Below are 27,045 nucleotides of genomic sequence, written 5' to 3'. Positions count from 1 at the left end.
ATTTTGGGTCCTGCCGCTTCCTGGCATTCCGGACCCCGGCCCCTATGGGGAAAAGACAAAGACATTGAATGAGCGAATGCAAAGACATTACCCGAACGCTCATCCAGAACTTACCTGTCATTTACTGGAACTGCATGTTTCACTTCGGGTCGGCGCCATATCTCCGGCATTCCGAACCCCGGCCCCTAAGGGGAAAAAGACATAAGCGCTAGCGCTTGCTACAATAAGACAATGAACATTATTATTAAGCTTGAACTTTTGAACTTGCTACAGAACTCTTACAGCGCCTTTCCTGAATAGTCAAGCTTATTTGAACTCCCATCAAACCTCAATCCAGTGAAGTAACTGGGTTTCAACGCGCCCCTGCATCAGAAGCAGGATGGAGAACTCATCCTTCCAGACCCTAAGGTGAGACTTCACGGGGAATCGAGGAAGGGTATCGTGGAGGGTTGGAAGGGAGTGGGAGGCTTGAGCATTATTCCATCAGTGGGTAATACTCCCTTTTCACACACAGGGGAATATTCCTGCGAGCCAGAGAGTCCATCTTCAGAGTCCTGCGCTTCACCATTGAAGAAGCATCAGCACTCGAAGCCAGACCTGCGCCTCCGTGGGTGTCATGACCGCTGCCTCCAAAGAGTCAGATCCAGCCCAACATCCTTGGAAGCAGGGTCACAACTTCCATTCCAGGCACCATTCGGTCCCCACAGGGGCCTTTTGGACCTTGTCCTGGCGCCAGTGGCGCCAGGCTCATAAGGGAACCCAGTCCCGGCACAGGAAGCGCCGGGCTCATATTGAGAGGAATGGTGCTTGGGTGGACCTACCTGCTGCAGACCATGCTGCTCACTTACCTGTAGGTTGATATCCTCATCCATTCCTGGCTGGAACTACTTTACCTTCTGGGTGTGGCCAGCACCACTCCCTGGGACTGGATACTGGAACTGTTCTGGAAGCTGGAACTTCTTTCTTGCCTGGGCGAGGCTGTGGAAGGAGACACCTAAGCACTCCAGTGGCCTATTTAAACCACACCCGATCAGTGCAACGTGATTCGCGTTATTCTGCACTAGCAGCAGGACGCTCACCGTGTCAGCTCCAGAGAATCTTCAGCTTCTGCATCTGTGAACAAGAAATCTTCAGTCTTACCTCCCGGAAAACCAGTCTTCAGTCTTCAGCAGCGTCTGAAAGAGAACAAGGACACCAGGTTAGGACAAGGCAAAACCAGCGCTGCACTTGCCTCGTCCATCGGTGCATTCCGAGGCCGTGTACCGCACTCTTCATACTCCGGCAACCCTGCGGAAACAAAGAACATTGGTTAGTGAACCTCCGTGATAATTTTGCTTATCTGTGCCACGTACGCCTCGATCTCCGCCAAGCGCTGTTTAACCGCACCTGCAAAAACAAGAAGGACATCATTAGGGGCACTGTACGCCATCACTACTCACGTGCCTTCTAGCTGTAATCTGCTTGCCCATACTCCAGCAGGTACCTCGGCGTCCATCTCCAACGCCGGCTGCTACGGCTACCTGAAAAAGGGAAAAGAGACATTAAGAAGTGCATTTAACTTCGAATAACATTCTTTTGCTTACGTGCCTTCACGAGCTCCGGCATTCTTCTCGCTTACCTTATCTGCATACCGGACCTGCAAAGGCAAGAGACATTTAAGTGGACATATAAATAAAACTCCATATTCAAGCAATTACCGTTCATGCAGCTAACGACGGCCTTGCTCCCCGACTTCATCCTCTGCAATCAAGAGGCTGGGCTATTAACCAGTGAAGCAACTGGCATTAGCGCCCCTGCACAGACGCAGGATGGAGAGCTCCGCTTTCACCTATCTAAGGTGAGCACATTCAGCCTACGAATAACGTGGGGAGTCCAGAAAGGGGAAAGTCAGATTGGCCAATCAGACATACATTAACCCCTTGTTCTCCTACTTGCAGACACCTCACCCTCCAGGTCAAAATTACGGTGAGGAGAGGGCCCATCCAGGGTGTTACCAGAGGCCTGCGCGTGACCCTAGAAGACACTGAAATCTCCCAGCCCGGACCTGCGCCTCCGAGGGATTCAGGTGAGCGTTACAGTGGGAATCAGGTGAGCGTGACACTGAGCTGCCATTAAGTTGCTCCACTACGTTCTCCCTCCGAACGGCTGCAACACTCTAGTGTTTTTCCATCATGGCCGCCGCTGGGATTACTTAGTTCCTGTTATCCCATCGGTCGGCACGTTGCAACCGTCTGGATAGGCTTTCCTGCTCTTTTCGGTTCCGACGCTAAGTATTCCTTCTGTATATTCTGCTTCACACCGAAGCTCTATTCTTGCTCTCTCTCCCTCGCTCTCGCTTTCCACCTTGTCCCTTTGCCTTTTCTTTCGGTACGCTTCATTCAGTCCGTCAGGATTCTCTCTCTCTCTCTCTCTCCCCCTGCTTGGCCTTTTACTGGAGCTCCACTCGCTCCTCTTTCTTCGGCTGAGAGTGGTGTTCGAGTGGTTCCGATCTGCATGGGTTCCTCTCTGGAAAGAGACGGTAGGGTAGTAGGTGTTGTCGTTGAGTCTCCAATGGAAGGTTTCCCGTAAGGCGTCTCTGTTCGTGGCGTCTCTCATGAAGGCAATACTCTTATCTGCAGCACCGCTGACAGAAGATCAGAAAAGGATGAGGGACGTGAAGACCGGGCCAACTCATCCTTTATGTCCTCTTTGAGTCCCCTGCGGAATATGGCATATTGAGCCTGCTCTGGCTAACCGGCTCCAGCTGCCAATGTCTTGAATGTGGTTATATAAGTAAGGAGATCTGAGGACCCTTGACGGACATCCAAGAGATCTTCACGAGCCGTGAATGTCAGTTCGGGCCTTTCAAAAGTCTGTTTAAGGAGTGCCTGAAAGCCCCCATAGTCTTGCAGAATGGGATTTCCTCCAGTGACAAGAGGGGTTGCCCAGGCAAGAGCATTGCCTGTCATATTACAAATCAGGAATCCCACCTTAGATTGGTCTGTAGAAAACATCCGAGGTCTGAAGGTAAAATAGACCATAGCCGCCTCTAAAAACTCCTTCACCTTCTTCGGTGATCCATCAAACTTTCCTGAAGACAAAGCCATCGGAGGTAATTCAGGGGGCTGTTGTTCCAGAGTAGACACAAGTTGCTTAAGAACAGCGTTTTCGGCCTTCACAGTCTGTAATTCCTGAGAGAGGCCTTGCACTGCAGCCCATAGCTCCTGGACTTGCTCTGGCGTGGCCATCTCCTTTGTTAGGGGTTGCAAACTGTCCTGTGACTCCCCCGGAGGACCTTCTTTCCCAAGATGTGAGGTTCCCTCCTCCCCACTCTCAGCACCACTCTCCTCACCTGTAGAGTCCGAGGTGGTAGTCTCGCTGATGCCTTGCCGGTGGGCCAGATAATCCTTTTTATTCTTAGGTGTGGGTGACCTGACACGGGTAGAAGCCGTGGTGGATTGAGGACAACACCACACCACGACTCCAGCCCTGGGCACAGGCATCAGCTTGACTACCTCAAGTTAAGTTCAAGGTCAAAACACCCCTAAAGAGGTTCTGTAAAGCAGCCCCCCATAAAAAGCAAACTGTCTGGTATTCAAAGACCGTCATTTTGAATTGTAATGCTTTTGAATATAATTCTTCCACTGCTGAAAGTTACTGATGCTATACCCGTGAGGCAGAGCTGTTGTATTGCTTTTACACCATTTATTTCACAGTAGGGTGAAGTTCTGCCAGCCTTTGGGCACGAGGGGACAGTGTTCTAATTCCCTCCATGACTCGTGCTCTCCACCATCTATGTTTAGTTTATGCTCAACACTTTGGGGAAATCGCTACATGATTTCATACATACACATGCAAGTTTCAGGGACTGACAGATTACTGCATGTTCTAGTTATACTTATGCCCCATTCGCTATATAGGTTGATGAGGTTACTTGAGGCTTTTTATTGCCCCTTCAATGCTGTTTGTTTTTTTCAACCATTCCACCTCAGCAGTTATTTGAAGATAGTTTGCCTGTCAAATGTATAACTTATTTATTGAATGCGCGCCAGGGCTAGTTGTGATCGCTATGTCATTAATTTGAAAATATATTTTTTGATCATTGTTTATGATGATCTGGGTTGAATGCTTTTTATGATGGTTGTTTTTTTTTGTTGTCAATAATGATGGGACCAGTTCATTCAGCTTGGAGTCATTTTCTTGCTTTTACTGATTTTTCAGCAGCCTTGTGTAACAGAGGACTGGCGCGGTAGAGGGAGTTTTGTGACATGGGTGTGAAACGAATGCTGTAAATTGCTTTGCTATTTGAAAGTAGTTGAAGGTCACTTTATTCCCTTAAGGCAGTGGTCTTGAGTAAAAATATAGTTTCCGTGCCCCCGACACCCCGAAGTGCTTATATTTTCCTCTAAGTAATAAACTATCTACATGTATGAGACTGTGATGCATGTGTGAGAAACCAGGCATCTGCAAAATTGTCAGGTGTATTGACCCACGTTTGAGTCATTAAGTTGCAACATTTGGTGCTGTGGGCTTAGAAAATCCAAGATGGCCAAAAAGCCCACATGTGCGCCAGAATCCAGGAGAACCGCGCAGTTTGTGCGCACACCAAAATGGTCGCCTAATCTTCCACCCACCAGTGCGAGCGTGATGGGCCAGGGGTGCCATGAGTGGAATATGTGCCAAAAGAAAAACAGCAGTGCCTGTTAGCTTAAAAAGCCCTTTGAAATCACCTTGGTTTCTCTGAATGCAAGCTAAAAATGCCTATGTCAAACATTGCAGGATATTCAAAAATCTCACTGAACACCAGCAGACATTTGGCAGAATGAAGTTTTGTGTGCATACAAAATCTGGAAAGAAAAAGAGCCCAAAACAATGTTCATAACAAAACTGGCTGAGCTGTGAAGGTCAGCAGCTTAAGTTAAACTGAACTGAAAACCACTAAAATCGAAATGTTTAAATTAAATGAGGGACCTACTTTTGAGTATCATATAGTTTGTAACTGTTGAAATGTCATAGTTTTGAACTTAGAATCAGCACTCTAGCTGCATGTGTAAAAATTGTCAGTTTGATTTGAATGTAGAAAACTGGGAACAAAAAGTGACATTTAGCTGAAACCTGGCTTAATGAAACTGGATTCTGCCTGACAACTACCCCCGACAGGAGTTGAAACTGGATCAACAGCTGTGTTCCCAGGCCTGGCTGCATTCTGATGCCCCCACAAAAAGGAGGTGACACCTCTCTGATTGAATTAGTTGGGGACTGCAGGAAACTGAACAATGGACTCAGGCAAATGTTATATTGGGGGGGCCGTAAAGTGGCTTCCTCTTGGGAGAAGTGGGAGGAGAAGTGCCTGTGAGAGTCAGCTGAGCTTGGGGGAAGTGGATAAACCAGTTCTTCCACCATGTGATGTGGGAAGCCACACCCCTTTTTGACCAGGGAATAAGTTAAAAAGATAGATAACTCGTAGTGCGGACTGGTCAAAATTATATAAGTAATATCATTATTCTTGTGATTTTACTGTGCACGTTTAAAGAGGCGTTAGGACCCTGTGGTGTATTCTGGGGGGTTGCTAGCGGAAAATAGGGTCTCACTCCAAATGTCTGCATGTTAAAAATCTGACACTTCATCAATTAATGTCCATACTCCTTGCGCACATGTGTGTAAGTTCTGGTAAATGTCTGATATTGGTAAACCAGTCAAAAAGCGCAAAATGTTGTCATTCTTGAATGCAAGCCCCCAGGAAGATCAGAGGCGGACAAGCATCGACCATAAGGAATATATAATGTGTACATGTAATTTCAACAAATTGTGTATCTGGGAAATATGTATTTGAATCAAATATAGATTTGTGGGGAAATTGACCAGGGGAGGATCCTCTGACCCATGATGACAATCCATTTCCTTCCCCCAATCATGGGAGAGGGGAGAATTGGGCCAATGACAAGTAGAGAGGGGCAGGCTCAGTTATGCCACGCACACACCCACTTCCAAAACACATAAAAAGAGACTGCTGGGACAGGTAGAGACATTCAATTCCATTTTCTGCGGGACGCTCTGCCGGGGGACTCCAGACTTCACATCCATCAATCTACAGAGACCAGAAATTTACTTCAGAACTTAAAGCAAGGGCCTAAACCCACAAACTGAGAACTCTTCTCAGCAGGCCTCAGCATCCTTAAAATCATTTGCAAACTATTCCACAGCCGAGCGAGCTGTCTGAATTCTTTTGCCAAGAACGTTTGCCAGTACCCAGAAAGCAGTGTTACATCCAGAATCCACTTGATCCGGACCGGAAAGCAGAGCAGTATCCAGAACCAGAGGCCGCTGTATCCAGAGAGGCTAGACCAGCAGAGCAGACCTGACCCAGACCGCTGTGAGCAGAAGCAGAGATCCGGATTGCGGTGAGCAGAACCGGTGCCTGATTGACCCACCGAGTAGGCAGAACCGCCGCCGGACGTGTTGACCAGATCCGTGACAAGGCCTAGTTCAAATTTATATTGTGAGTACCTAGCAGAACTGTGCAGAACCAATCTCTTAGTTAAAATAATCTAATTCAAGCTATTTTAACCTAAGTAGAACTGCCTCCTAGAAATCGTGTCATCTGTCATTTTTAAAGCTGCACAACTGTCACCTGTCATTTCTGCAGCTGCAAGCTGTCACCTGTCATTTTGAGTTTTACTTTAAATCCGAAAATCTACCTTTATTAAATCGTCCGTATCTCTGGAACAGTTTTTTCTTTCATTTTAAAGCTGTGATTCTAGGCTTTCCAACGAGCCTAGAAGCGACTTCCTACTCCTTATACTTTTACCGCAATCGCGATTTACGCACTTGCGAAATTTACCGCGATTTGCGATTTGGCTCAATTTCTCCACTTGTCAAAATAGCAGCTCCATTCTTTCCTTTGTTAAAATCCGTTTGCAACCTGGAAATAACTCATAGAGCATTGCTAAAGTGAGCCTGAACTAATACCAACAAGCATCTCTCACTCACCCTGAATCTCTAGAGGGAATTAAAATCAGTTAGCACATTTTCCCATCCATTGTCATCACCTTTAAAAGCATTTTGGGCCTGTGTTTCAAACTTCTACCTGTTTCCTCTAAGCTTGCTGGGGGGGAACTGAGTTCCGTATTGTATTTGATTGTATTCCTGAAGACTGTGTGTGTTACTTCCATCTCCTTGCATTGCATATAGGGTGGGTGAATTGCCACCAGGGGAAAAGTGAACATATTATCTCTTGTGAAACCATATCAGTTTATTTACTGTACTGCATTTATTCCACCTTGCAGTTCCTTGAAACCATAAAGCATTTCAGCTACCTCATCCTCTATACTACTCCTAAGTAATCAAGTGTACCACTGTAACATTACCCATTGTGGATCCACATCATATGTCTAAGTGTACTATCAGATATTAATTTGTTATAAAAGTGTGACACATATATATTGTTTAATTTTTCAAATAAACCTTTTAATTTGCAAAACAAACCTACTTCTTGGCTCAGTGGGGTCAGGGGGATTCTAAGAGGGGGGCGTTATACAAAGGTGTCATCCAGAGTACTGAACAGGACATAAAAATACATCAATAAGGGTTTTCCTCAGCATCCCAGACTAGGCATTGATTTAGCTGTAGTGTTGATTGAATATCGCTTACAAAATATACCCATGGCTTGGTTTATGTTTTTGCAGGACTTTTCCACTGCTCATGGGCGCTGCACTATTTCAGCTGTAGTGCATAATTTATGTCACAGTAGCGATGCTTATGGGGGTGGGGCTTCTGACCCTTCTGGAGGATAGTGCCTGGCTCATGTTGGCAAAGGCCTGCCTGCTAAGGTGTAATGTTTACTTTGTGTTCCCCCAGTAAAGATCACTTTTCCGCAAGCTGGGACTCTCTAGGGTTGAGATTTACATTTAAGAAACTAAAGCAGGTGCTTGTCTTTTAAAGGACACACACAAAATGACTCTGCAGCTTTTTAGGTACGAGAGCTCTGCAGTTAAGAACGTATTCCTTCTCCAGAACACCCACCTCTAGTTTTATTAGTGAGCAGATGGAACTGGTTGTGAAACAATGGGTGAAAGTCTTGGAGGAAGTTACCAAGCACCAAGAGACTCTTCTCTCACAAATAGGGACACATCACGCAGGAACCTCCGTAGCATGCCCACTATAAATTAATGGTTTTGTGTACAGACAAGTTTCACAAATACTTGGAGCATACTAAATGTACTTTTTTTTCTCCTTAGGCAATAATTAAAATCATGGCACTCTTTAATGTGCTTTTCTTTGCTTCTGACTATTCTGTGTATTTGAAAGGATGGGGAATATGAGCCTTTGGCAATTCCTGGTGAAGTTAATTGTAAATGACTTGATGAAAGTAGAAGAGAAATATCTGAAGAAAAGGATTTCAAAGCAGTAGTGCTTTTCCAGTCAGCAGGTAAGCACTGTATTTTCTTTTTGTCCATCTATTTGATGTTTGGGGGAGTAGGGTACATCTGCCGACCCTACGCAGAGGCAATCTCTTTTCACACATAAAGATGAGTGCTGCGCAATGCCCACCACCCTTGCTGCAGCTCTTAACTCTAAAGTATGCATGGTGGACATGATTTCTCTCATGTTATTGGGCATTTGTAGAGTGCCTTTTACCATTGGTATGATCTCAAATCGCTATGGGTTGAACGCCCTCGGCGACCATAGTCCAGGTCAAGTATGTGCAGCTAGACTGATTTGTGGGTACTGCATGGGGAGGGAGGGAAAGTGACAAGGAGCGCAAGAATAAGCAAAAAGGAAACTAAGGGGACGGATCGGATCGCGCCTAAGGGAAGTTGCTTACCCCACTGTACAGCTCAAGCAAAACGTTTGTTGTATTGATAGTCACATTTTGAGGTTTTGACTTGCCTTTTTCATACCCGCAGCCAAGAAACAGTGTATTAAGGTGCAGAAAAAGAGTTGACTAAATAATTCAAACCTATTGTGATGCAGAGGGACTAATTCAGGCTTTAAAAAGAAAGGCAGAGGAGGAAAAGCAGCTACTAATGGATTGTGGGAAGCACTGGAAAACGTAGTGTTGCGTGAACTACAAGAAGAAGATGCAGTGAAAGAAACAAAAGAAAACAAAGAGAATTATATTGTAAAATCTGATGGGTGGAAACTGACTATTCCCAAACTTAGTAATGGCTGTTCACAGTTATGGTCACAAAAGCTGGAAAACCCAAGTCTTTTGGCAGGGATGGCTAATGTTCGTCATTCCTCCTACGTTCCTCCCTCAGACCCACCTGGACAATTGAAAGACACAGCAGTGATTTGGCAGATGTCTCTGTGTAATGTTGCAGTTCCCAAAGATGTAGCTGCGCAACAACTACAAAGTATTGCACTATCAAGTAACAGTCAATTGTGTGCTATAAATGTTTTGTCAAACAGATCTAATTTGACAAGCTGAACTCTATCACCACGTCTTCTCTACAGGGTGTCCTTGTTACAGTATGACGGTCATGACTGTTTAGACAGTGAAGTGACACCTACACGTTCCCACACTCCTGCTCAATCATTCAGATTATGGTCTTTAAAAACAATGGAATTGGAACATCCCCACAACTGAGTTTGGTTGCTACATCAGCCCCTGCTACTAATCGACAACGTAATTATAGCTCACGTGTTGCTGTGTGAAACTGAAGATGCAAGTGCTCTTGTGTGTAGAACTATATAGTTGATCTGGTGAATTTGTTGGTTAGGGCAACTTGTAAATGGTACATGGGTATTGTCTATGATTTCGTGTGTGGTCAGCAAGTGTTTTCTTGGGTGTGGTGGATGGTCAAAGTAATTGTTAGCTGTTCATAGTGATATTGGGTAAAGTCGCTGTCGGCAGTCTGTCATGCAGGTAGACCTTCTGTTTAGGTCACTGAAAGTGCGTATTTTAGTGCAGTGATTTGTACTTGTGGGAGTTCATTGGGTGTTATGCCATGTTAGCTAGAGGTGAGAACTGAAATGAGGGAGTTTACAGGTTGGTTTGTGACATTGTGGGGTGGATTTGTAGTTTTGTATACTAAATCGGCTAACTTAGTTAACGACATTTCAGTGCTCTAGCATAGAAGGCAAAGATGCAAAGTGACAGCTGCAAATTCTCTTGAGGTTTTCCAGTACACTAGACTTACCCTATAGTAATACCACCTGTCTTACACACAAGAGATACATCCTGGCTTAATCAAAACTCTTTTCCTAAATCTTTTGGAAGCATGTTTCGATGCTGTTCTGAGCTCAGAAACTTCCATGGATTTGGGGATTGTCCCCTCAGTGATCATCTCCATGTATTTTTCTCTCTCAGTGACATCCTCTTGTGCAACCATGCTTTTGGGTTGCAGGTTTCTGGACAGGTAATCAGCGGCATTGTTTTGCCCTTGTCTGTACACTAGGTTGACGCTGTACGCTTGAAGCGCGAGCAGCCATCTCTCAATTCACAGTGGTGGATTTGCTGAGCTTTCTGTCATAATGTGCAGCAGGGTTGTGGTCCGTGACCATGCAAACTGGTTTCCCGTAAATGTGCACGTGGAAATGATGACACCCACACAGTACTGCCAGCGCCTCGCGCTCGATCTGGGAGTACCTATGCTCTATGGGGGAGAGGGCACTGCTGGCGTAAGCACCACTGCGCGTGGTGCCATCCTGGATTGCTTGCATGAGTATGGCCCCTAGGCCGTACAGAGTGGCATCCACAATGATTTCTGTGTCTTTACTTGGGTCAAAGAAAGCCGGGTGCAGTCTTCTGATACACAGACCCTCCAGGATATTGCAGCACGAAATGGCAAAATATGCGGCATAATATGGCAAATTTTGCAGCACAAACCTTTATTTGTTGCATCATTTTTGCAGCACATTTTCTATTGACTGGAGGGTGCAAGATTGTCACATTGCAGGAAAGAGGCAGTGTGCAAGGATACAAGCGAGCCAGGGTGTCATTATTTGTACCTTTTTGTATCAATTAAATCGGAAGAGTCCCAGAATGTCTCTTGCTTGGGTGATCAGTGTTTGTTTTGGATACGTTTTTGGTTAATGTGCATGCCTATTTAATATTATTAACGGTATTGATCATTATAAGTTGCAATGCTGAAAATATTCACCTCCTTTGTTCTCCAATCCCCCAAACACCCACACACCTCTCTCACCAACACATCTCACATGTCTCACCAATTCCCCATCACAAATTGTATTCCTGAACCTCTCACTCAGTCATACACACGCATATGCTCTATCACACTGCCAAGTCACAATTTGCACTCTCCAGTCCCTGCCAAACTCCAAACCATACTGCCAACACACACCTTACGCTCCCCAATTCATCATGCAGTATACAGTCCTTCATTCTTTCATGCTACTTCTTGCATCCTTTCTGCCATTCTGTCACACTCTTCCCTCATTCTTTCTCCCAATCTGCAGCTCACTGCCTCTTTCCAGCCAACCCCTCTGTTTTTGGCCTCCTGACTCCCCGGAACACAAGCTCCCTCTACTGGTTTGCGTGAACAGTGTTTGTTTTGGATACGTTTTTTGGTTTAATGTGCATGCCTATTTAAGCTCCCTCTACTTTCTTTACCTCCGCTCCCTCTCTGATTTCTGGTTCACCGTCCCACTTCTTCCTCTCTGCTCGCTGGCCCACTGCTTCCCCCTCTGATCCACTGCTCTCCCTCTGCTTTCTTGCCTACCACTCCACAGCTCACCCATCACTCCCCCTTTCTCTCCCTTTCCTCTCATATTGTGACCATTTTATAATTTCTGAAAACTGTAGATTTTGGCCCAGATCCTCAAGAAATGGGGCATCTAAAAATAGAGCAGAGGATATGCTATTTTTAGATAACCCATTTGTGGAAATTAGGTCACCCTAGTCTCAAAAGGTGATCTGCGCATTTCCACAGGGCTGAGCTGTAGCACAAATGATGAACTTTGCAGCCGCCTTGAATACGTTTGTGTTGGAAGTGCTCTCCCGACAATGTCCTACAGGCTCCCCGCGCATTTCACCGTGACAGGCCCATAGGGCATGCCGCTGTAAAATGCGACCCCAAAAAAACACACATTTTTAGTCCGTTTGAGGAAAAGAAATGTGAGACAGCAGCAGGAACACTTAAAAGTATTGCAGTAGTTAGTAAATACCCTGTCCACCCCCTTGCACCTATTCAAAGCAGGTGCATAGGGTTGCCTACAATTTCTGCACATTTAAAAGCGTATCTTGTCAATTGGGGATGGGCTTTTAAATGCGCAGAAATGCCCCTGAATTTGCGCAATGTGGTGAAAAAGGCCATCGGAATGGGCGCATATAAGAGGCGAAAACGAAGAATATGAGCAAGCACCGCTGATTTACTTTACTTTCGTATGATAGCTTGTAGCTTTCCTTGTGTGATTAATGGCGAACCCAAGTGACCCAGTGTACAATGCACTGGAAAAATACAAAACAGAAAAATGTGTCTGATGAAAAGCTTTAATCAGACCTTGGGTCTCCAATGCTGTAGTAAAAACTACTGAAACGTATTTCACTCTTTCATATGATGCTTAATGGAACAAATGATAATTGTTAGAATTCCATCTAAAAAGATAGGCAATGATCCTTTATGGTTTTGCTTGTGGCTTTTTTTAATTTTCAAAAGTTCATTTTAGTTGAGGAAGCAGAATTCCAAACAATTGCCAATGCATTTCAGACCTAACATGATGGTCCTTCATCAGGGCGAATTCGACAGGCATGTGGAAGGAAGATACGACTCATTGGTTTCTTTTTGTTTTGAAATGGTCTGTCAGTAATAGTCAACCCTTATCTCTCAAAAGCAATTTCCTCTTACAGTATTAAATTTCAGATGCAAAATAGCTGCCTCGTGTTGCTAGACCTTGACATCCCAGAGCCTGAAAGTAGAGCGCGCTGTGCAGTGGTGTTGTACATGCTGACGCGCCAGAGGCGTGTGGGTACCCGGGACTAGTCATACTGATTTGTTGCTATTAAATCTAGTCGAGCAGCAGAAGCGGGTTGGATGCGCGTGCTGGAAGAGCTGTTTAGCCTGTCAGGAATTGGGATCCCACGGAGCTGCGTGGCACGCTCCTCTTTGGTATCCATGCACCCATACCGATGCACTTTTTCGGATTGGACTGCTCTTTTCTTTGCGCAAAGTGATGAGATCTGTTGGCGCAATTTCATTTCTTGAGTGAAAAATTTATTTATTTTTTTTAGTTGTTTTTGCAAAAACTGCCATTCTTGTGGGTGCTTTTGCAAAACCCACTGTTTTTGCGCTTTTTAAATAAAAAAGCCAGTTTTCGTGGCATTTTGTGGGATCACAAAATCGATATAAACTGGAGGGTCTGTATAGAGTCCCCTTGATATCACCGAACATTGTGGACTGCTTCGTAATGTTACGCAGGGGTTCGGAGAGCGTCACCAGGTTTTCAATGAAATGGCCACAGTAAGTGACCATTCCTAGGAAGCTCCTTACTTCAGAGACAGATTTTGGTGCTTTCACCTCTTGTATGTCCCTTACTTTGGTTGGATCAGCTGACAGTCCTCCTTCTTAGACCATAAAGCCAAAGAACTCTATTTTCCTCTTTAGGAACTCATATTTCTTGTGGTGAAGGGTCAACCCCAGCAACTGTATTCTGGTCAGTACCTTCTCGAGTCGTTCCAGGTGCTCGCCATCCATTTTAGCGTGCATCAGGATATCGTCAATTTAGGGTTCCAGGCAATCCCGCCATGGTTCCCCGTATGGCGTTCTGAAAAATTCAGCCACTGACTAGATGCCGAAATGTGTTGTAAATGTGGTTATAGATGGGCTGTCTTGGTGGAGCAGTAGCTGGTTCTATCCTGAGCGTAGGTCGAGTTTGGAGAAAAAGGTTCTGCCTTCCAGTTCAGCTATGATGTCATCCAGTGTTGGTGTTAGGGGTTGTTCCCGTTTTATTGTCTTATTTGGCAGGCTCATGTCGACACAGATGCAGACACTATCTAGCTGTTTTGACTTCTGGGCAATGACTATTGGGGACACCTATTGGGTGGGGCCCTCCACTCGCTCAATGACGTCTATATTGACAAGGTTTTGTATCCCTTGTTCCACTCTGTCATGAAGATGGAACAGTACTTGTCAATGTTTCAACACCACTGGCTGGATGGTGTCATCTATGTGGAGGCGGACTGGCTCTCCTGCCATTCGACCAATGCACGTGAAGAGGTTCTGGAATCTTTTCAGTAGCGCCTGCACATCTAGGAACACCCCATATGCAAACTGGATGATTTTGAGGACCTCGACTTCGGCACAGCCTAGTTAGGTCTGGTTGCCCACTTTTGACACGTAGAAGCGTGCATGTATGGAAACGTCACCATGTTTGACGAGGGCCAGCGCGGGCGTGGCTACAGGGCATTGTAGACTGATGTGTTCCTGGAGGAGCTCTTGCTGATCCTCCATTGATCCGGCATAAAAGTGCACAAAAAAACTACAGGCAACACATGAAAATACTAGTGCACATGTGTGAACCAGCGAGGCTGGCCCGGAGCGTGTTTTTGCTTCGCTGGATAACGTAACTCTGAAGTTCTGAGCCCTGGAAGATCGAGACGGCTCGCCGAGGGATAATCCAAGATGGTGAACTGCCAAGAACAAAGGAGTGGGGCGAGGCAGTAAATGGTTGGCGACATCGGAGCGCACATAGATGCCGCGGCCGGACCATGAATGGTGAAGAGGCCTTGAAGCAGGATCGGCGTGCAGCGCTTGTGAGGGCACGTGCGGACCATACTGAGAGCTGGGGGAGAGTTACCGCCGGGACTGCGAACCCGACAACAAGCGTGGGGCAAGCGGTCTGTCCGTCAGTGGCTGAACTTCCGCATAGGTTGCTCGCCAGTACATGGGACATCGCCCAAGTGCAGAGCCCCCAACACGGCTCCGATCACTCACACAGAAGTGAGCAGGGGCAGGCAAGGCGAAGAACTGGAGCACCAGGCACCCAGCGTGGAGGACGGACCCACATTGACACAATAGCTCAGGTGGATCCAACCGCACGGGCAGACCAACAAAGCGGACACAGAAAAAGAACACTGGGCAACAGTCACAGGTCGGATGGAACAGCGAGCGGAAACGCTGGTGGAGGCAAGATACGTGCGAGGATGAATGAGTAGCGCCCGCAGGAAACAAGGCTACGAGTGCAATGCTAGCACGGGGCAATGCCTAATAAACAACAACGAGAGCGCCCATAAGATCGCACGGAGCACAGATGTCTGGTGCATGACTGGGCAGGCATAATAGACATACTGCCTGGACAGAGACACAAACGGCAACAAATTGGACACACTTAGCTAGATAAGTTGGAGGTTGGTCTGGAGACTCAAAGAACAACGGCGCACAGCGCCTCCCCTAAGACATCTGGGAGAGCGCTCACCGAGCACTCAGAAGCACGCACGCGAAATCTCACCGTGCCGGCACCGGAGAGAGCCAGAGAAACAAACCAAGGACCGGTGGGCAGCCACTGGGAGTGGGCCGGTGTCCTGTCCGCCCCAGAGGGGAGCCCAAAGTATAAAGCAGAGTGGGCCGGCGCAGTGGGCTGAGAAGAGTGGCAAGAGGTGACAGGAGGAGGCAGCGTGTAGCTGGGAACAGAACCCCTGTCAGCATAACAAAGGAACCGCCCACGACCATAACCTACTGAGTGGGGATCTGTAAGACCCAGACCAAAGGGTGGATGTGTGGAGTCCTGCTGCGGCCTCAGGTGATGCTTTTGTGGCACCAGGAAGCTGCAATGCCCTGCAGCTGAACTTGAGCGGGCCCAGAAGAAGAACAGAGGCAACTAGAGACTCGCACCGGGTAATGCGGTACGGACAGGGGGTCATATGTATGCCAATTGTGCCCGACACATACGCAGCACAAGGGCATAACACGTACAAACACTAGACAGCACGCACAGAACTTGTCAATAGAAACAGATGTGCTGGCAACCAAATTGAGAGCCGGGCAAATGAGACTGCCCCATGGAGATCCACTAATACAATTGGCTCGAGCAAGACAGAGGTGCACTATAAGTGCCACGCAAGAGAGTACCTGATTGGCGAACCACGGCACAGCGCACAACCGAGAGGAAAACGAAATTGTCACCCGGAAGAATATAGCAGCGAAGGAGGGGCCCGACGGGGCTTTCAAGAGGGGGGACAAGTCCAAGGCACCCACCCAGAGCGAAATACTGCAATCACAAACAGGAACTGCCGGGTCCGACACAGGGCCGGAGCAGCACCACGAACCTTCGAGAGTGCGGGCAGTGACACAGCCCAACAAGGGCAGGGTTACAAAGACAATAGAAGTAGCAGCGGCCAGAGACGTGGGGGAGCCCAACCCACTCGAGAAACAATAAAAATAGCACACACAGACTTCAACCACAGCCTCCCTCATGCAGCACAGTTGACTACAAAACAGTCTTGAAGAGCCGGAGACCACATTCCCGATAGCCCAAATTGAAGCATACGACAACATCGAGATGGCGAGCAAACAGACCAAGGCAAAAGCAAAACAACCCATGCTGGTGGAATACGCAAGAACACCGCAGTCAATAGAAGGGGCAAGGAGAAGACCCCACCATACGGACACTGCCACAGCATGCAAAGATCAGCAGATCCTGGAAGCAATTGCACACCTGAAACTAGCGTGGGAAACTAAACTGGAGTCAGCCATGGTCGATCTGAAGGCAGCACTGGAACTCAGAGTTGGCGCAGTTCAGGAGGAAGTGAATCTACTCAGACAAGACGTCAGAGCGCTAGCAGAACAAACAGGCGAACTGGAAAAAGAAGTCACCCCAATTACAGCTGCATGTGCGTCCCATACATCGGAGATCCACATCCTGAAACAACGCGTGAGCAACCTGGAAAATAGAGCGGAAGAAGCAGAGGGACACACCCGGAGAAAAAATACGTATTGTGGGACTACCGGAAGGAGAAGAGGGATCAAACCCAACGGACTATGTCGAGACGATGCTGCTGCAAGAAATTGGAGGAGGGGCGCTCACTCAAGGATTCACAGTGGAAAGAGCACACAGAGCCATAACAAGGAGGCCACACCAGGAGCCCCCCAAGACCAATAATTGCCAAAATCCTGAACTATCGAGACAAGGAAAAGATACTAGAACATTTCTGGAAAGGAGGCACGATACAAAGAGCATCAGCGAATATAACATCGTACCTGGACTATACACTCTTGGTGCAGAGACGATGAATGAACTATGGGTCAATGAGAAAAGACTGTGAGAGGCGGGCTACAAATATGTTAATGTACCCGGCGAAACTGAAGGTGTACCACCAAAATAGAGCTCTGTTCTTAGACACCCCAGAAGACGCAACGGAGTGGTAAATGCCATATCCTATCATGCAGCGACGTGTTTCCCAAAGTACAGTCATTTCGCGGTGTTCGTGAGGTTACTGATCCTCTGAGGCGGTCATTAAATTATATTTATTCCAGCGTCTGTGAGATTGTTCACATGCTTTTTGCAATTAGGTTGGTGCTTGCATGGACCTGCAGTGCCATAGCAGCAGCCACGTTCATTAGTAATGGAGTGAACTGAAAACGACTTACTTTGTTTTGCCGCTAATTCTCTTCAGCTGTGTGCAAGCTTTTTATAGTTGGAAGCTGTTAAAAAGAAAAACAAAGGCATACGTTTCCCTATGTTCAAACATGGATATGATTACTTTCCACTGTTAAAAACAAAGACATTTGTTTTTTTGTTAAACAAAAGAACCTTAAAAACAAGGATACGCATATTTGACTTGTTTAATTTAAAGAGAGATGGATTTATAAAGACTGCTACTTGTCAAAGCCACAAGTGTTTTGTACAAGTGTTTGTCACAGAAGAGAGTAGGATCTGCAAGGAGATGGCCAGTCCTTCTGCAGTCTCCACCCCTCCAGTTACCTTCCAGGCCCTCTGTACACCTCTGGCTTCTCACTTCACCACTAAAACTCAGGACATCCTGTCCTCTCTCCTCTACCTCTTCCTCTACCTCTCTCGGCCCCCCTCTGGCTGCCTCTCCCTCTCCTCCTTTCTCCTCTTTCTCTTCGACAACACCAGATGATGTTTTTAGACAAGTCTGATCTAAGAAAGTGTCTTCCGAACTGGTGCTTCTCTGCTCCTCCAGAACCATCAAGGACCACATTGACACCCTCGCTCCAGACTTGGCAGATTTCTGCAATCACTCTTTCGCTGCTCGATCATTACCCTCTCTCCTCAAGCACTCCCTTGGGCACCCCCTCCTTAAAAAGCCTTCTGCTGATCCTATCTGTCTGCCCAATCTCTGTCACTCCTTTCCTGGGCAAACTCTTGCAAAAGCATAGCCATCTCCCACCTTACTCTCCAAACTGAATCTGTTGGTTGTCTCCATGACCATCAGTCTGGCTTCAGAGCAGCCAAAGGCACAGAAACTGCTCTCCTGAACACCCGTGAAGATCTGCTCACTAATCTTGATTGCAGCCTTCCATCCGTCCTCATCCTCCTTGACCTTTCCTCTGCTTTTGACACGGTCAATCATGCCATCCTGATCAAATGACTCTGTTAGAACCTGGGCATCGCGGATCAGGCCCTGGAGTGGTTGTCCTCCTGGTCCGACCATCCCAGGTCCAACTTGGGTCCTTTATCTCCACCACTTCTCTCTCCACATATGGTGTTCCCCAGAGCTCTCTCCTCTCACCATGGCTCTTCAATGTCTTCTTGCCCCACCCAATCTCTACCTTCTCCCCTTACTGTCAGTGTTATGCTGATGGCACTCTGCTCACTTTCAGGCTCCCCTCAGCCTTCTCTACTCTCTCGGTCATTCCTGATTGTCTACCTGCGATTCAGGATTGGTGCGCCTCCAATGATCTCTGCCTTAATGCCAGTAAGACGTAGATCCTTCTAATTGGAACCCCTGCTCCTGCTTTCCCTCTCTCACTCTGCTCGCCCTCCTTGGACCCTCTTCCTTCACCTTTCTGTAAGCCTAAAAACCTTAGTGTGATCTTCAGCTCCACTCTCTCCTTCTCCCCTAACATCACTGACCTTGCCAAGAAGGCCCACTACCAACTGCACCTCCTCAGAGGTATTCTTCGTTTTCACTTTCCCCCAGAAGCTCACTGTCTCCAGAGCCCTGGTTCTCTCTAGGCTGGACGACTGCAACAACCTCTTTCTCAATCTGCCTTCCTCTACTCTCTGCCCTCTGCAACTAATCCAGAACAAGACTGTGAGACATGTCCTTGGCCTCAAGCCCAGGGACTGTATCTCTCCAGCCCTGAAATCTCTCCACTGGCTCCTGGTGGCTGCAAGGATCAAGTTCAAGATCCTCTACATCGTCCACATGGCTGTCTGGGGTCTGGCCCCATACTACATCCAACTCTCTCCTCCAAAATACCTTGCTTCTTGAGCCCTTCGCTCACCCACCCCAAACTCTCTGATGGTCAGATGCTTCTCCAGGCAGAGAGTGGGGGGGGGAGATCTCGCTCCTCTGCAGGTGCTTCCCTCTGTAATGGCCTATCTGCCACTTTCAAACTTGAGCCGGACCGCATGAAGTTCCAGAAGCAGCTCAACACCTTCCTTTTCTCCTCTGCTTTCTCTCTTTCTCTCTCTCCCTGCAGACCTACCTGTCTGCTGCAACGACTGGTTGCTTGGCTACCCTCAGAGTCTTACTGAGTACCAGGCTCCTCCATGATCAATCTGCCCTGCACTGCCTCTGGTCCTACTGCACACTTAGGTACTGTAACTGTAACCCCACAGTCCCTTGCCTCCTTGCACTTACCCAGTGCTGCGCTGCCCTGGTTGCCCTTGCTCAGAGCAATGCTGCTCTTATTGCACTCCCCCCTTACCTCCCCCTGGCACTTCCCCTCCTCCCTTCCCCCTGCTCTTTACGTCGTTGCACTTGCCCGATCTGAATAATACAATGCCTAGTAAGATCGTTTGACTTGTCTGTCCCCTCTCTTCCATCCCTTGTATTGTTGTGCCTACAAACACTTGTGTACAGCACATAATAAATTACATATATCGTATCATACCTGGAGAAAGGAAGATGAAGAGTTTAGTTATTGGATTTTGAACAAGGTTCTAACCCGGCATTCCCCGAGAACTGCATTCCAGACATCTACACCATTCCAGACATCTACAGAATAGGAGACTGGTAAGCACTTCTTGGTACATTTTTTCCTACCAAGGATCTCGCTGCAGTGAGAATTAATGTGTTCTTGACCTAAAAGCCCCAAAAACTGTTATTCTGTGTCCACAAGCGAATCAATCCATTCACTATTATCAAGAGCACAGAGAACAACATTTCCCATCGCAGTTCGCCATTCCCACACAATATAATCCTATCTCTTTGGAGGCAAGAGCGAGTGTGCATCAGCTTGGTACCACAGGCCTTTGTCTCATTAAGAGGCTTGGGCATAACTCCTCAGTTCTGTATGTGCCAGGGGGTCCACATATACTGTAGGTCTTTGTCCTTCCCTGCTAAATCCCAGGTAAGCGTTACAGAACGCTAAGCCCACGTTTTTTTTGGTCTCACCTGGATGTGATGGAGACCTCAGATGTAGATCAATTATCCATTTTATTAGAGGAACTCTAGCGGAGGTACATGCAGCTAGGTCTGAGACAAATGCCCTATGGCGGGAGTTAGTGGTTAATAGCGATAAAACTGAAGAATTAGCCAGAAGATTAACACAAACGCAAGCGGGTCAAGCTCCATTCCGTGTTCATATAGCCTCCGCCCCGGCTCCTTCTGTGCCAGACCCTATTCAGGTAATTCCTCCCGCTTCCATTTCACTAGGCCCACCTGAAAGCTTTAGAGGAGATCCTCTTAAATACGTTTTCATGAATCAATGCAAACTACATTTCCTCTGTAGACCGGGGACATTCACTAACAACCAAACTAAGGTGGTATTTGTTTTGTCATATTTGAGGGAATATGCAGCCAATTGGTCCATAGCACTTGTGGAGCGCAATGATCTGTTACTCCAGGGATTTCAAGGGCAATTGGAGAAATAGTTTGCTAGGAAGTCTCAAGCACAGGCCCTAGACTACAAGCTTTTATCGCTATGGCAGGGTTCACAGGATTTGTTAGCGTACATTACTACATTTAATTGGCTAGTCGCAGAGACAAATTGGCCTGAAGAAAAGACAACTTCATTATTTCATAGGGGTCCTCGTGGGGAATTAAAGGACGTTCTAGCTCAAGTTGTAAATCCCACAACCTTTTGCTCAGAATTCGTCAAACTTGTTGTGCAGTTAGATCACTGTTTGCAGGAAAGGAAGGGCGATTGTTCTAGAGCCTAATTAAGACCGATGTATGCCTGGCCAAAAGAGACTACCCATCGTGCGGAACCTGTGCCAGAACCAATGCAATTGGGGGGGGAATTGGGTGCCTTTGACTAAAGAGGAATGGAATCGAAGACGAGAACTGCAGTTGTGTCTATACTGTGGTGAAGCAAGCCACTTCCTGCGGAATTGTCCGGTCATGCCACCTCGCAAGCCAATAGGATCGATGGAATCCACCAGCAAAATTACCTCTCCTCAGGCGGAAAACTAATAAGCCTGGCAGGTGTAGAGTCCCAGCTGTCGAGCTTTGAGAGAGCTTGACAGGTCTCACATTTTGCTATTCCAGTCACCTTAGGCAGTTCATGTGAGCCCCAGAAGATACATGCCCTAGAGGCAAATATTGATTGCAAAGCCATTGGTAATTACATAGACCAAAACTTTGCAAACCGGATAGGTGTGCTTACTCGATAAAAGGAGGTTGTGGAAAATGTGGTGGATGTTGACGGCACTCCTTTTGTCTTCCGATCTAGTGTCATTAGTATCAGGATGGACACAGAGAATGAATCACCTCTCATCGACTTGCCACAGATGCAAGTTATACTGGGCTTGCCATGGTTGGAGAAGCATAACCCTCAAATAGACTGGAGGAGCAAATGCTTAAAGTTTCCAGAAGAATGTTTAAGAAAATGCAAACGTCACGCAATGCATTCCTGGAAACCCCATCTCTGCAATCTCCATACATTTGGTGGGGAATGTGAGAAACCTCAGGGCGTCCTCACAAGTAATCCCCAGGGATTCATTGTTCAGGTGGCCAGGGAAGGGCATCACTCTTCGATCCCAACCCTGGGGGTGGACAATCGAGGGACGATCACATGGGCAGGGTGTCCTTGGGGATTGTGGGGAGAGCATCCGAAGGCAAGACATTGTATTCCTTACCCCAATCCATCCTACCCACTCTTGTTTTTCATGGGATATTGTCACCCAAGTCTCATCCTACCCCTTGACCTTCCCTCACGAAAAGGGAAGATACAATATCTTGGACTCCTAGGGAGAACAAACCCTTTCACAACTCTTGAGCCTAACATTGTCTCTCCTTCCTCAAAACCCAAAGGATATTCTGGGAACCCACCCCTTTCCTCCCAGTTATCCCCCTCCAATAAACAAATGGATTTAACATCACTCCCTCACCTTGATAGGCCCCAACAAGTCCCCACACCTGGTACTGAAAAGAATAGGAGACAAGTTCAGGCTCCCTCAGTCTGTCCGGGGTATTTCCACTCTCACCCCATCTCCCCATTTCCAATAAGTACTAGGACAGGGAAGAGGCGATCGGGAGCAATGAGGATTACCCATAGAAACAACATGGGGATACAAAGTGAGACCCACATCTAACACCTTTGAATTGTCCCATTAATAGTCAGGCAAGGGCAGGCACTTTTTCCCAACTGTGCACACCTGACTCCAATTGATTCTCACCTGCAGTATAAAAAGGATGGTTCTGCCATAGAGAGAGAGCAAGCTTGGGATGCTGACTGGACCAGAGGAGCCAAGGAGCACAGATCTGCAGAATAAGAAGCCTGGAGGATCTGGGTAAGAACGGCATGCCGAGACGCTGGCTCAGTGTTTGTGAGGGGCTGCAGTGTGGCCAGCGAGCAGGGTTTCCAGGGAGCAAGGCAGCCTGTATCATGCTGCCGGTGTTCAGGGAAATGCTTGTTCCCTTGGGATGTGTGCTGGTCCCAAGTGTGTCTGAGGGGCACGTAGTGAGACCCTGACCTGGACCCAGACCCATTTGACCTGCTTGCCGGCGCTGCGCTACTGTTGGTGAGTTTCATGAGACAGAGAGAGACTCAGTAGTGTGCGGGTGGCTGGAGCAGGAGCGTTGTTGAAAGAAGAGCACAGTGAGAGAAAGCTGGACGAAAGCTGGAAAGCGATAAAAGAAAGCAAAGTGAAGCAAAAGAAAGGTAAAAGCAAAGCGAAGCAAGCCAAAGCTGGAAAGCGTTGAAAGTAAGCAAATCAGAATCATAGAAAAGGTGCGCTAGAGGCGCGTAAGTAATGAAAGACAGCAAAGTGTGTTGGCGGCACGAAAACAGCCAAGAGTGGGTGTGAGACAGACCCACAAGAAAGAAGAGGGGTGCAAGTGACCTGAAACCGAGCGAGACAGCAAAGAGACAGTGAGAAGGAAAACGGACAGTCAAGAGAGGGTGCAAGCAACCTGAAAGTGAGAAAGAGGGTAAAAGCGACCCCAAAGAAATACACAGGGCCTCACCACGAGTTGGGCTGTAACCCTTAAATGTGGTGGTAACTGTATTACTGCCACATTTAAGGGATGGCCCTATCATGAGTTGGGCGCTAAATGGACTGTTTTACCTCCAGCTCTTTTCTGGAGGTGAAAATCCCATTTAGCGCCCTGTATTACCGCCAGCTGCATTAGTATGCAGTATTTGCGCCAAAAATGCCCTGTTAGATCTAATGGACCCAGTGGGAAATGGGGATTTACTGTTAACAGCCAACCCGTGATCTGGTGGTAATACTGCCGGACCGGTGGGCGCTAACGCTATCACAGTTGGGCGATATTACAGCCGGGATACTGCACAACTCATGATGAGGCCCAGAGAGTGCAAGAGGCACGTTAAAGGGCAAATGAAGTTGCTAGAGGAGCATAGTAAGAAACTGAAGGTGCAAGAGAGCACCGTGAAAAGTAAGGAGAAGTGTGCAAGAGAAACAGAAAGTGGAAAGAAGGTGCAAATGTGCACGACAGAAAAAGTTGTGCAGGAAATACAGTAAAGTGGAAAAGCACAGAGTGAAAGAGGCACAGAAGTGGAGAAGGTGTCAGAGAATAAGGAGAGGGGTTAGAGGTCAGAGTGGTCACGCCTGGGAGGATCAAAGAACCCAGCGTTCTCGGAAAAGTCTTTGGTACTACCCCCATGTAAGAACTGTACAGTGAAAGGTGCATCCTGACAAGAGGAACTTATTTTTGGTTTGAGACTAGAGGGGACTAGCCTTGGGGAAGGGAACCCTAAGAGGCCCACAAGAGACATTGCTGAACTTCATGAAGAGCGGCCCAGACTTGGGGAAGGAACTCTGAGAGGCCTAACGGGAACAGTTAGTTTTTTTTGGTTTGGAACTGGAAGGACCGAAGCCTGGGGAAGAGAACCCCAATAGACCCAAAGACATTGTGAACTCTATTGACTTGCTGCAAGATGTTAAGATGGATTTCTAAACTCCGACCTGGTGGACAGAGGTTTAGGAGGCCACCCTCAGTTTAGTGGAACAGAGGAACCTTCTGGACAAGCCAGTCCAATCTAGGGGGCTTGGCAGGTGGTCAAGACTAATTCTCAGGAGGTGTGAGAGTGATTGGAATGCCACAATGAGCACACACAGCAACAAACCACAAATTACTCTTAGACAAGTGTATTTGAAAAATATCTATATATTTATTGGCGGCTGAACTAAATAGACACAAGTAACTTTAGCAATGAGAAAACCGTTATCACACAAATCCTTATACTGTACAATATTTATACACAATACATTTCCTAATGCAATTTAGTTACATCATAGAAGCACAACTTGTGAAGAGAGGTTCAAGTTAGCATACATATGGCATTAGGTAATTATTCAGAGTTCGTCCCTAACTTTCGAGTCCAACCCTATGAAGTGGGGAGCCTTATGCTCAACAGTACAGTTGTGCGCAAAAGTGCACGATCGCGCAGATGAACAAAAAGCGGGTCTTTTTGTAGGGGCTGTAGCAAGTCTGGAAGGGGCTTAAGGCGATGAAGAATTGGTTCCCACTATTCGAGTAGGCCCTGCCCTTGGCAGCAAAGCAGTATTCAAAAGGGGGGGATAGCTAGGGAGCGCAGGCTAACCCAGCCAAGTTCGGGTACCTTTAAGGGATACCGGTGCGTAAAAAGGGGTGTCCAGTCAACTCGTCGAAAAAAAACTGGTCGACTGCAATTTGGTCGACGCAATTTGGTCGAAAACCAAATGGTCGAATTTTTTTTTTTATTTATATATTTATTTTTCGGGTTTTCGTTTAGTTAAAAAAGGGGTTTTTAGAGAAAAAAGGGGGTTGGGGGGGACCCCCCCAAAAAAAAAAAAAAAGGGTTAAAATAAAAAAAAAAAAAATTTCGACCATTTGGTTTTCGACCAAATTGGTTCGACCATTTGTCTGGTCGACCAATTTTTTTCGACGAAATGTCTGGTAACCGTAAAAAGGATCAGATGTGCCAGGGGGCCACTGGTGAGTGATGCAAGTACTCACCAACCCTGGGCACAGTCCGGACCAAACTTCGCCAGTTTAGTCGAGGTCGCTAGTAGGTTAGAGTCCTGCAGTTTTGCAAAGCTCCGTCTCTCAGCGGCTGTGGTGTAGAGCGATCCTCTGTAAAGGGACAGTTGCCTTTTCTCAGCTTCCGAAGGAGGTATGGTGAACGTTCCGGTGCAGCTAACTTCAGGGCACAGGAGAGCAGAACAGCAGGGGAACAATAATGACCATCACCACCAGGTAGTGACGGCGGAATCGTGGATGCAGTCAGCGTTAGGGACTCTCCCTATTCGGGACCCACAGGAGCTAGGCCTGCGGAATTTGGCGGGAGAAAGCGGTGTCCCAAATTTTGGGTCTACATTTGAGACGGCAGCAGTGCTAGGGATTACCATGAGGTAGAGCTGGACAGTACGCTGGATGGCCCAGGAACACATCCAAAGGGGCTTGTTCGGTGAGTAAGCAGGGGGCGCCGAGAGTAGTTTCCCCCCCTGCTACAAAGGGGCAAAGCACAATGGCAGCCTTTTTCTTCTTTTTTTTAAATTTTTTTTATTTTTTATAAATCTTGTTTTTTACAGAACAAACAATACATAACAAGTACGACTTATGCATGATATAGTTAAGGTTCAACTTGGGATTCTTGCTGGTCTGAGAGCGCGCTTTCCAGGCGTCGGTGCAGAGAGTCCGTGGGGGAACATACAAGTTCTTAGTGTTCGGGCGTACCGCCCAGTTAGGCCTTATCTTCCCATTTCCCCCATAGCTTTGTAAATTTCCAGGGGTTACCCCAGGCTCTATATACCCTCCTTTCCACACCCATAGAACGGTCCATGTCCGACACCCATTGGTTTAGTTTGGGCGTTCCGCTGAGCCCCATTCGGTTGCTATCAGTCTTTTAATCAGCCCTAGGGCTACGGCCAGGAAGGTTTTCTCATAGCTGTTAAAGTCCATGCTTTCCCAGATTCCCAGTAATGCCAGTTTGGGTTCGAAGGGGATCGCGGCCCTCATTATGATGGACAATTTCCGGGTGTATTTGGCCCAAAAGGTCCTAATTTGTGAGCATTCCCAGACTGTGTGGTAGAAGGTGCCGCCCTCCCTTCCGCATCTGAGGCAGGTGTCACTATCTATTCTCCCTCATCTATTTAGCATTGTGCAAGAGTAGTATACCCTGTGGAGTATTTTAAATTGTATCAGTCGCAGCCGTGCCGCTATCCCGACTTCTCTTGGGAACATCAAGTCCTCTAACCATTCTTCAGGTTCGATCCTACCCAAATCTTGCTCCCATTTGCGTTGCAAGTTGGTTAGGTATTCTGCCCCGAACGCCGTTAGTACCTGATATAAGGTGGATGTTACCTTAGTGGGAATGCCTGCTTCAAATAAGTTGGCTTCCAGCGGGGAGTTGCTAAGAATGTTGCTCAGGGGTGGGAACTGGGCTGAGATGGTGTGGGATATTTGCCTGTATCTGAAACCCTACAGCCCGTATTGCAATTGTAGTTCCCGGAACAGCCTAGGCCTGTCGTCCTTTGTAACGTCTGCCAGGTTGTCTATCCCTTTCTTTGCCCAGCTTTCCAGGTACC

The 27,045-nt window shown here is 47.2% G+C and overlaps 1 long non-coding RNA gene across 8 annotated transcripts in view; it reads left to right on the top strand.

The window, feature by feature from the left end:
- Positions 1-27,045, top strand: part of LOC138467827 (uncharacterized) — a 217,354-nt gene that overhangs the window by 45,291 nt on the left and 145,018 nt on the right. For 5 of the 8 annotated variants that reach the window (XR_011268154.1, XR_011268149.1, XR_011268151.1 and 2 more), the window contains 2 exons: positions 8,217-8,407; positions 8,886-10,967. This is a non-coding gene — a long non-coding RNA (uncharacterized lncRNA). Of the gene's footprint in view, positions 1-8,216; positions 8,408-8,885; positions 10,968-27,045 lie in introns of those variants that run through there. The other 3 variants (XR_011268155.1, XR_011268156.1, XR_011268153.1) reach the window with 2 other exon arrangements.

Source organism: Ambystoma mexicanum, chromosome 4q (assembly GCF_040938575.1).
Source record: "Ambystoma mexicanum isolate Mex_15411 chromosome 4q, UKY_AmexF1_1, whole genome shotgun sequence".
Classification (NCBI taxonomy): Eukaryota; Metazoa; Chordata; class Amphibia; order Caudata; family Ambystomatidae; genus Ambystoma; species Ambystoma mexicanum.
This window is presented reverse-complemented; position numbering and strand designations above follow the sequence as displayed.